At 35.3% G+C, this 11,526-nt stretch overlaps 1 pseudogene; it reads right to left on the minus strand.

Annotated features, from left to right (window-relative positions):
- Positions 1 to 310: 310 nt before the first annotated feature.
- LOC108514883 (elongation factor 1-alpha 1 pseudogene) lies at positions 311 to 1,793 on the minus strand (annotated as a pseudogene).
- Positions 1,794 to 11,526: the final 9,733 nt, after the last annotated feature.

The raw sequence follows: 11,526 nt of genomic DNA on the forward strand, positions 1-11,526 counted from the left end.
AAAAAAAAAAAAAAAATTAGCCGGGCCCAGTGGCGAGCGCCTGTAGTCCCAAGTACTAGGGAGGCTGAGGCAGGAGAATCACTTGAACCCAGGAGGCGGAGGTTGCAGTGAGCCGAGGTCACACCACTGCACTCCAGCCTGGGCAACAGAGTGAGATTCTGTCTCCAAAAAAAAAAAGTAGTACAGATTTTAAAAACTAATAACTTAAAACTGCCACTTACAAAAAAAAAAAAAAAAAGGGGTCCACAAAAAATTCTTCTCTCTTTCTGAAGGTTTTATGGGGCATTGTTATCCTTAACCAGTCTTTTACTATTAAACTTAAATGGCCAATTGAAACAAACAGTTCTGAGACCATTCTTCTACCACTGATTAAGACTGGGGTGGCAGGTATTAGGGATAATATTCATTTAGCCTTCCGAACTTTCTGGGCAGACTTGGTGACCTTGCCAGCTCCAGCAGCCTTCTTGTCTGCTGCTTTGATGACACCCATGGCAACTCTCCGTCTCATATCATGAACAGCAAAGCAACCCAAAGGAAGATAGTCTGAGAAGCTCTCAACACACATGGGCTTGCCAAGAACCATATCAACTGATGGCAACATCATCAGACTTCAAGAATTTAGGACCATCTTTCAGCTTCTGACCAGAATGGCGATCAATCTTTTCCTTTAGCTCGGCAAATTTGCATGCAATGTGAGCTGTGTGACAATCCAGTACAGGGGAATAGCCAGCACTGATTTAGACTGGATGCTTCAGGATAATCACCTGAGCAGTGAAGTCAGTTGTTTCCGTTGGTGAATCATTTTTGTTGTCACCAGCAACAATGCCACAATGAACAATTTTGACAGACACATTCTTGACATTGAAGGCCACATTGTTCTGAGGAAGAGAGTCACTCAAAACTTCATGGTGTATTTCAACAGACTTTACTTCAGTTGTAACACTGACTGGAACAAAAGTGATCACCATAACCAGGTTTGAGAACACCAGTCTCCACTCCACCAATAGGCAGAGTAGCAATACTACCAATTTTGTAGACATCCTGGAGAGGCAGGGGCAAGGGCTTGTCAGTTGGACAAGCTGGTGGTAGGATGCAGTCCAGAGCCTCAAGCAGCTTGGTTCCACTGGCATTGCCATCTTTCCGAGTGACTTTCCATCCCTTGAACCTAGGCATGTTAGCACTTGGCTCCAGTATGTTGTCACCATTCCAACCAGAAACTGGCACAAATGCTACTGTGTCAGGGCTGTAGTTAATTTTCTTAAGGTAAGTCCTGACTTCCTTAATGATTTCTTCATATTTCTTCTGGTTGTAGGGTCGTTCAGTGGGATCCCTTTTGCTAACATCAACAATTAGTTGTTTCCCACCCAATGTGTAAGCCAGAAAGGCATGCTCATGGGTCCACCCATTCTTGGAGGTTCCAGCTTCAAATTCAGCAACACCAGCAGCAACAATCAGGACAGCATGGTCAGCCTGAGATGTCCCTATAATCATGTTTTTGATAAAGTGTCTGTGTCCTGGGGAATCAATGGTAGTCACATAATACTTGCGGGTCTCAAATTTTGGCAGGGAGATATCAATGATGATACCACATTCACGTTCAGCTTTCAGTTTATCCAAGACCCAGGCATACTTGAATGAGCCCGTTCCCATCTCAGCAGCCTCCTTCTCAAATTTTTCAACGGTTCTTTTGTCGATGCCACTTCATTTGTGGATCAGATGGCCAGTAGTGGTGGACTTGCCCCATCTATGTGTCCAATGACAACAATGCTGATATGAGTGTGTTCCTCTTCCATTTGGCTCTTGGGTTACTTTTCACAACACTTGTTTTCTGGCGGCAAACCCACTGGGGGGAAAAAAGCTCTACTATTTTTATAGAACACTTTTTGTTTCCTTGTTAATTCTATGGGAAAATATATTATACCAGCCTATTGTTGTAAATATCAAAGAGGACTCTTTCAAAAAATGCAAATGCACTCTGTTTCAGTAGGTCTCAGATGAAACCAAAAGCCTTTCTTTTTGACAAGTACACTTAAGCTAAGCTGATGTCGGCAGAGGAGATTGACAGTCCAACCATTTAGTAACACAGTATTAACAGATCCAGAGAAAGATTTGTTGAAAAGTAAGTCAGAACCACTGACTAAATAAATTTTAGGACGATCAGTTTTCTATATTATGACACCTTATGCTTTCATGGTTTGTACATTCTGTTTCTCAGGTCTTATATTCCTAGAAAATGACTATTTTTCATTTTTGTCATCTTCTTTCAGAAAGAACCAAATGTCCCTTCTTCTGTGAGACTTTCCTTGAATTCCCAAGAAAAATTTGGCTTTCTTTTTTAAATATTCTGAATTACACTTTGTATGTAAACTCTATTAGAGTATATCACATTGTGTTAAATTTATTTCACATTAAGAGGAGGAGTCATGTCTTATCATGTATGTAATTTCATACTTAAAATATTTTATAGTGCATAATTAATGCTCTATAAATGTTTGATAAACAGAAAATGAGAAAAAAATCAGAGCTGATTATACTTAACTGACATTTTAGTTAAATATGATAAGTATTTACAATCTTTGCCACTTCTTAAATTACAATTTTACTCATACAATTTAAGGTATCAGATTTTAATCTTAAAAGTCCTCAAGGCAAAATAAAACATTAATTTAAAATGGCTTTAGAGTTAACTTTATGTCATCTTTCATTCCAAGTATATAGACTAGGACTTACAATTTTAAGCCAAGAAAACACATAAATAAAAAGAGATGCTATTTGTAATGAACCAGAAAAATGCATTCCCTCTCTATCTAATATAGGAGCTTCATGAGAGCAGGGACCTTCTATATTTCCAATTCCTACATCAGTGCCTGGCATATAATTAGTTTCCAACAAACATTTATTCACTAATTGAAAAGATCAATACATAAATGAGTATATGAATGCCATGTGCGGCAGGGGGCCCAACACAGTTGGAGTTTCAATTTTTCAAGAAATACCAGACATCTGGATATTTAAATAATGTTTAAATGTTAACACATTTTAAAATTCAGAAAAGAACAAAGAAAACAAAAATATGCAGACCAAACAAAACTTATTAAATGCAGCCTATGGGTCATGAGTTTACAATATTTAATAAAAACAAGTGGCAGGAACAAATATTTGTTCAGTACTACAAATCACAAAATATATTTAGTTAGGTTGTGTGGGAATTCTTTACAACTTCACATATGATACAAATACTCTGCATGTGGAATCAGCTAGTGCTTTGGTACCTGTTTGCCCTTGACAATCTCTTCTTTTCTGAGATGGCTTTATTCTATCAGAGTGACACTTTTGAAATCAATCACATTTTCCTCAACCTGACAGATTAAAAAGTTTACCGAAAAAGAATTGGAACACAATACTACATTTAAAACATTTTCCAAAGCTACATTTTTTTTTCAATAGTTTATTTCATTAACTATAAGCTTCAGGGCAAGAGTCTTGTGTAATGCATGTGCATTATGGTTCCAGTTTGCTGATTCCCAAATCAATTAATTCAAGAAGTGAAATATAGTTTTGGTGCCAAAGTAATTGCTTCTCCTGGAGTTTCTTGTGAACTGTAAGTCTCTCTTCAATGCATTTCTTTGTTAAGCACAGTATAAAATGGGTAATGGATAAATGTTGAGAATATCATCCAATTATTTTTTAAGTAGTTGTCAAATGCTCTCTTTAGAAAACTTCTCAAGGGGAAATGCTTATGTCTAGAGTAAGTGATACAAAACATCATAAAAATATGCCAAATGATTATTATCTGCCAAAAATGGCTAGTAAAGGAAATGGAAATTCTACTCTTGAAAAAATGAAAAGAACAAAAAAGACCCATTCCTTTACAATCTTTGGAAGGAGTCTTTATGCAATAAAATTGTATGGGAAAATGAAGTTTGTGCTCATGTGAATGTTTGGAAACTCCAGGGTGCTTTTCATTAGAAAGACAATGTACTGGACAATTGACTGAATTTTTTAACCTTTTCAGAATATTTTACTATAATCTATATTCAGCCAAATTATCCAACAAAAAAGAATGTATTAAAAATTCAACACAACACCCTTAGATAGGATTTTAAAATACTAACTACTGCCTAATTATTGGGAGAAACTTTGTATATACAAACCAGTGATAATTTCAGTTATGAAAATTTTCTTCAGGAAGCTAAGGGCCTTCAAAGTTTCTATTGCTTTACATTACCTACTAATTATGACTTTTTTCAACTACATGTTAATTTGGGCAAACAGAGGGCTAGAAGACTTTTGTTTTTGTTTTGAGTATGTTTAGGATAAATACATTCAAGCATAATACTTCATTTAATATTCTAACTAAATCTATGAAACAAAAACATGGGAATTCAGATGAATTATAACTAGCATTCAAGTAATAATAATTGAATAAGAAAGTGGTAATAACTTTGGCTGGACAGATGGCAAATCTAATTACTGCGAAGTTAAAATGAGGGCCTTAGAGGTCAATAATTCTGTTTTTTCAACCGATTTATTGATTCTTTTGATTATGTCTCATATGAAGTTTCAGTTTGAATACTCGGATTAACAGAGAGTTCTCTATCTCCCAACCCAATCAATTCTACCTTTGGAACATTCTAAATTAGAAAAGTCTTTTTGACAAAGATATAAATCTACCTGTAATTTCACCTTATTTTTCCCACCCTAAATTCTAAGTTAATTCCATTATACTCCAGTGGTAATTTACAGAATTAACTGAAAGCCTCAGATGTTACAGATGTCCACTGTACATCATAACAGTCCACGATGGGCTACAAGGATTCGAAATATAAATATGGTCCATTTTGTGTCAGATTAACAAAAATTATGAAAACACGTGCAATGAAAAATTTTCCGTGTTTTTCTCACACATTTCTGTCGGCGGGCGGTGAGAATCAGTGAGAGGTCTGACTCAGGGGTAAGAATCAATGAAAGGTCTGACTCACATGTACATGGACACAATACACTTTCACCTTATGAATGGGGTTCATGGTGATTTCTTAAATGCATCTAATGAGTACATCATCATAATCATAATAAACTCTGGTAAGATTCATCACTGGGATAACTTCTGCATCCCAACCATTTGCCATTATTATAGGGTTCTCATCAGTGTTCACAACTGAACCTCTGTTAATACTTGTGATCAAGATGGGCTTAAAGTTACTTCCAGCTTGATTAAGCTTTAGACAGGCTCTTTCTTGACTCTAGCTAGGCCCCAGACCTACCTTTTCTTAGAGCATTTACTTCAGAAAACTTTAATTGTAAATCCTTTATCTGCCCCTTTGAGAGTAAATCTTTCTAAAAGCCTCTTACCAGTTTCACAACTCAGGATTGTCTTTGTCAAGGATCCAGGAGCCATCCCTTTGATATGTAATTATCAAGGAAGATAAAGTGTTACCTCTGGGTCTCTGTAAGAACACAGGAGCCTAACTTCCTGAGTGGGTGGCTTGCTCCAAATTATAAAACTACCTCCAGTCACAAAAATAAAAGAAACTTTACTTGTCCTTTGGTAAAGCCAATCAGCCAATACAAATGGCCTGTGTTTTCCCTCTTCCTCCAGTGCTTAAAACTTTCTCACCCCTTGTTTCAGCAAAGGTGAGTTCAGATTGTATTAGGTCTTGCTCCTCTATTGTAATGGCCTTGAATAAAGTCTTCCTTACTTATTTAACTGTGTCCAGTGCAATGTTTGCATTGACACACACACAAAATACTTCTTCAGATTTGCAGTCATGCTTTCTAGGACAGAAAAAAACACTCCTTCAGATTTGCAATCAGGAAAAAGCCGACTAGATAGAGCAACATTTGATAAAGATATAAACAGAAGCTACTCTTTGAGTAAAGGCTGCTATCAGTCACATAAATTAGCATGAAACTTGAAATTCTTAATTTACAAAAGGTCTACATATAATTAGTCGTGGACAAGGAAAAATTTTAAGAAAAAATGGTAACACTGCCCTGTAGAACTAGTACTGTCTTTTCTAGACTGCCAAAACTCACTCATCACAGGGCTAATAACTGGAGCTTCTGCTAACATTAAAAAATGCTAAAGAAAATGTTGTCATCTAGTCAAAGAGGGAAAGGTGTTGGGTTGTAGGCTTTTTCAATTTTTGTGAGACTAAATATCCTGTTAAACTAAAATGAACATACCCAGATTTTAAAATTCTATATTTTATTTTAATAAATTTAAACATGAAGGAATTCACTAGGTTATTGTACTCTACTTTTAGCATTCTTACATGATATTTAATAATTAACACATAGTCTGGCATATATGCTGCTCTATGCAAGTCTAGGATGTAGCTGTAACTATTTGTATATCATGCTGCCTTTCCATTACTGTAATTTTACGGGGTCCTGCAAATAAATGTGCTCATGTATCGCATGCCTGATCAGTTTTAACTCAGCTGAAATATATTTCAAGCTATTTTAAAATTGTGTTTTAAAGCTTGTATACTTTTTAAAAAAGTGTTATGCTATACCATACAATCTCATTACTGTCTTGGCAGTTTGACCACTTGAAAACCATCTAACTTTTCCTCTTTTTGTTATGTTTAATTGGCAGGGAGAGTCATAGTTTACAGTTAAGACTGTGTGTGATTAATATCCATCATTACTAGATGTGACTGAAATTTTTAAAATCAATAATTCTTTTATTTGCAGTAGACCTCTTTGCCTTAATTGCTGATTTAGTAGTTAATTGAGAAAATCTTTATTAATGATCTCATGTAGCTCTAAGGAATGTTGAATGAATGAGATTCTTCTCCAGAAATAATTTTCCCAACTACCTATGTCAGATCTGAGGAAAGATGAGTAGAATGGGTGATGAAATCCACTGGTTCAATGGATTCCCTCAGCCACACAATCACACATAACGTACACATTTTAAGAAATGTATTAGGAATTCTTGATCTTAATGACAATTCTGAGCAATAGGACTCTCAAAAATTGGAAAAAAACCTAAACAATAATTTTTCCTATAACTTTTCTTGAGGGGAACATATAGAACATCTTTTGATATAGGGTACGTCTATTCCTACTTTCTAAATATAGCTGTCTTTTGCTTGACTTCTTGCTTCTCTGCCTTTTACTTCTTACTTGCCACTGAGATAACCGCTATTAGGGAGAGATTGTTAATGGTTGCAATGGCATAAATCCTCCAAAATTAAACATCTGATCTCATATGTGTTTGTTAGTCTTCATCTTGCTAATTTATGAATCATTGCCCTTCATGGTATTTACAGAAAGATTTCTCGTTTTAAATATGTGTTTCAAAATAGAAACTTGGTTAACTTCATGAGAAAATCTCTCTTCATAGAGAAATAGGAAGGAAAATAACACTCACTGTAGCCCCAAAGGTGCCAAATATTGTACTAGGTACTCAAAGTGTAATGTTTACTATAATTCTGACAACTACTATGAGATGTGCTTATTATTATTATTTCCACATTATATATGAATAAACTAGGCTCAAAGTCGTTAGGTAACTCGCTCAGAGACAAACTTCTAGCTAACAAATACTAAAACAAGGATTTGAAACTTGATTTGAATCCATACTTTTAGTCCCCCCAACAACATAATGCACCTATATAATCTATCTGAAATAAAAATATTAGGGTTGGAATATGTGTTTTGAATTCAGTATGTTTGGATGCAAATTGAAATGTGTTCAGGTCAAATTCTTGAAATGTGCTGAATCATGTATACCGATGTTTCACTACCTGTGCAATTGTGTCCTGGGTTATAACCACAAAATTCACCCAGAACCATGGAATATTTTAAAGTTTTAAGGGAAACACAATGATACTTAACATCTGTCAGATACTGCAAACTACTAGGTTGAAGTAGTTCAGTTTTAACAGTGGATTATACTACATTCCTTTCAATGGCATATCTTTGCAAAGTTTGTTTTCAGAGATTACTACAATGATAAGCAAGTAAGCAGTAAAAAAACACAACATGGAACAGATAAAATGGGGGTCCTGGCTCTGTCTAGTCTGGATCTAATATCTGAGAAGTTGTGCAGCATTCATTAGATACATGCATATCACTAGTAGGTAATTGTGCTTATCTAAAATTAAATATCACATTATTTTATAACTTATGTGTATTTTTTTCCTTAAACATCTAACAAATTGTTAGGACATAAGCATTTATAAAGTTATTTAAACTTCATTGCTTAATAAATGAAACTCTAAAGTATTCCTTTCAGTCTTACAACATTGTGAAAACATGACTAAGGCCCAATGAAATGAAAAGCTTGGGAATCTCTGGAAACACTGAGCTTCCTCTTCCTCTGCAATACAGTTATTGAAACTTGTACATGCAAGTTAATCACGTGAGCAAACTAGAAATAAAGATTTGTCTAATTATGCTTCAATCTGTTATACTTTAGAATTAGGATCAAGGTAATCTTAGAGAAGATTGAATTTCAAAGAAATATTTATTTCAAAACATCTCTCACCACAAGTATATGATCAGCCATTTTGAGGCTGTGAACTTTCCTTCTGAGCTGGGCACTGCCCCCAGGGCTGCAGATTGTTAAAGGAAACAGAAGAATGAACTCTACATTTTAGTTCTTTATTTTGCTTGTTGTGGAAACCTCACAATTAGTCATGCTGTTCTCAGAATGAATAGAATTCAGAGAAATTCTGTTTCATATCATTGTTTTGTGAGGATTTAAAAACGACGTGAACCAAAGTCAATGCGAGTCCCAAAATATATGTCTAACAAACATTACCAAACATTGCCAAACACTAATGCTTATTACTCCCTTTGGAGCCCATCTCCCACTGCAGAAAGGATCAATAATTAATATTCATATTCTTATGCAAAGAATTGTGAACTTTGCCTTCTATTTCATTTTACCCTAAATATTCACTGTAGATGAGGAAACTAGAATCTCAGATGACTTCCTCAGTGCTTTACTATCTGTCCAGTCAGGGTTCATAGTGATCCTCTTTGGGTTCTGTAAATTTAAGCAAGTTTCTTGTCCTCTCCATGCCTCAATTTCCTCATCTGAATATGGGAAAAATAATAGAATCTCCCTGAAATAGTGACTGTGAAGAGTAAATGAGCTAAGATAAATATTTAGGCTAGTATTTGGTGTAGAGTCAATACTATTTAAGTATTCAACAAACAGAATTGCATGATACTCTCTGAACAAATCCCACATTTTTGGATGCCTGTGATTTTTCTTAAGATTCTCCTACACTTAAATTCTCTTTCTAAGCTTATCTTTAGCCAAAATCTTTGCAAATTCTATCAGACTATCAAAATCTTCTCTATAAATTTTTTATTTGTGCCTCATAGACATTTATTTATATCTTCCATTTTATTGGTCATTTTCTACCTGATATGGCTATCTGCTCATTTTCTTCCCAGCCTTAATCACAGTTTATAAGCAAATATTTCTTTGTTGGCTAAGCTATTTAGAGTCTATTATTAAAATTCTAGAAACCCATGTGTGTATTTGGTCACCCCTCACACACAGATTAGAATGTCTAGCACATCATTGATTCAAAATAACAATTACATAATTAACAAATGAATGAATGAACATGTATCTACTCTCAAATACAGGTTTTCTTTCCATCTAACATATACTACAGATTCTTTCACTTATAGATTTTCCCCCAATGTGTTCCAGTATTCTGTATCTTTAATAATGTCCATTTTGCTTACAAAATTATATGAAGATAATGTTAGATTAAAATATGGTTCCAGCCGGGCGCGGTGGCTCAAGCCTGTAATCTCAGAACTTTGGGAGGCCGAGACGGGTGGATCACGAGGTCAGGAGATCGAGACCATCCTGGCTAACATGGTGAAACCCCGTCTCTACTAAAAAATACAAAAACACTAGCCGGGCGAGGTGGCGGGCGCCTGTAGTCCCAGCTACTCGGGAGGCTGAGGCAGGAGAATGGCGTAAACCCGGGAGGCGGAGCTTGCAGTGAGCTGAGATCCGGCCACTGCACTCCAGCCTGGGTGACAGAGCGCCAGACTCCGTCTCAAAAAAAAAAAAAAAAAAAAAAAATATGGTTCCAATTTCTTAAATTATATAAAAATAGATAATAGTGAAACAAGACATATGCCTATTTGTTTTATTTATTTTACGATTGAATAGTGAATTAAAATCACTAAATCTAGCTCACATTGACAGCTTATGTTGAAATATTTATATATAACATTATCAGACATCTTTGAAGAATCTTTAAGAAAATGTGAATTGCTGTAGAATCTCGGCTTAAAAATATTGTGCTTCTTTTGGCTATAGCCCCTATATGTTTTTTTCCATGATACAAATGTGCTAGCATATTATTGGATATTTTTTCAAGTTTTCAGAGGAAACACAATGGGTTGGCCAGGAAATGCAAACAATAAGTTGGGTGTAAATATATTACATTAGATAATAAGAAAACTAAAAACAAGAAAATTAAACAATATATTGTTTAGGGATACTTGAGTATGTAATGAAATTGTAGCAGTTCCTCAAATAACAATGTTTTGTTCAATGTCAGTTAGTTTTAAACTTGATGAGAAAAAAATTCCACTCTTGGCAGGGCACCGTGAGGAGTTTGCAAGTTTTCTCCATGTCTGTGTAGGTTTTCCTGTGTACTCCAGGTTATTTCCACATCCCAAAGATGTGCACGGTTAGATGACTTAGCATGTCCAAATTGTCCCAATATGAATGAGTAGGGGTATGTGTGTGTACGTGTGCACCCTGCAATGGAATGGTGTCCCATCCAGGGTTGCTTTCCATCCTGTGCCCTGAGCTTATGGGATAGGCTCTGACCATCCTTGACCCTGAACTAGAATAAGCTGGTTGGGAAATGAATGAATAAATTAATACAAATTATTATAAAATAAAAATCTGCAAGATATACAATAAAATACAAATGCATGACAACAAATGATTGGTACAAAAGTGTTCAGTGAGCCTCCCATATTCATTATTGTATCTGTTTGAACTACGCAGTTGTAGGAGGCACTCCTTAAAATTTTTCTTTGCAAACATGTATTTCTTGATTTAACCCACCATCACTATGACCATCATCACTCACTTATCCTCCCAAAATTGGGTAAATGATTATCTTACTTCTTATTAATCTTTCTTAAATGTATGTAGAGCTTACATTCATTTATTTCAATGTTTGATATTAGAAGTGTTTGGGGTCTTTATTAAGAAGTTTGGTGACGTTTTTGCGAACAGAAATATGTCATGGAACTCGACTTGTTTAGGCAAATTAACCTAGATAAAATTGGTTTCATTATACATCATTTTGTTTAAAGTTGTAGTTTCAAAGAACCTACCCCAACAAAGTTAAGTGAGGATTTATTGTATCAGAAACATTCAAGGGAGGATAAACGGAAAATTCAGTACAGAGATTGCTCTGGGGGAGTGGCAGAGCAATGGGATGTGAAGGACACAAGACAAGAATAAAGTTATTGGTAACACTGAGTTCTTAGTTGTGTGATGGGTTCAGAGATGCT

The sequence above is a fragment of the Rhinopithecus bieti genome, unplaced genomic scaffold (genome assembly GCF_001698545.2).
Source record: "Rhinopithecus bieti isolate Rb0 unplaced genomic scaffold, ASM169854v2 scaffold_1558, whole genome shotgun sequence".
In the NCBI taxonomy this organism is placed as follows: Eukaryota; Metazoa; Chordata; class Mammalia; order Primates; family Cercopithecidae; genus Rhinopithecus; species Rhinopithecus bieti.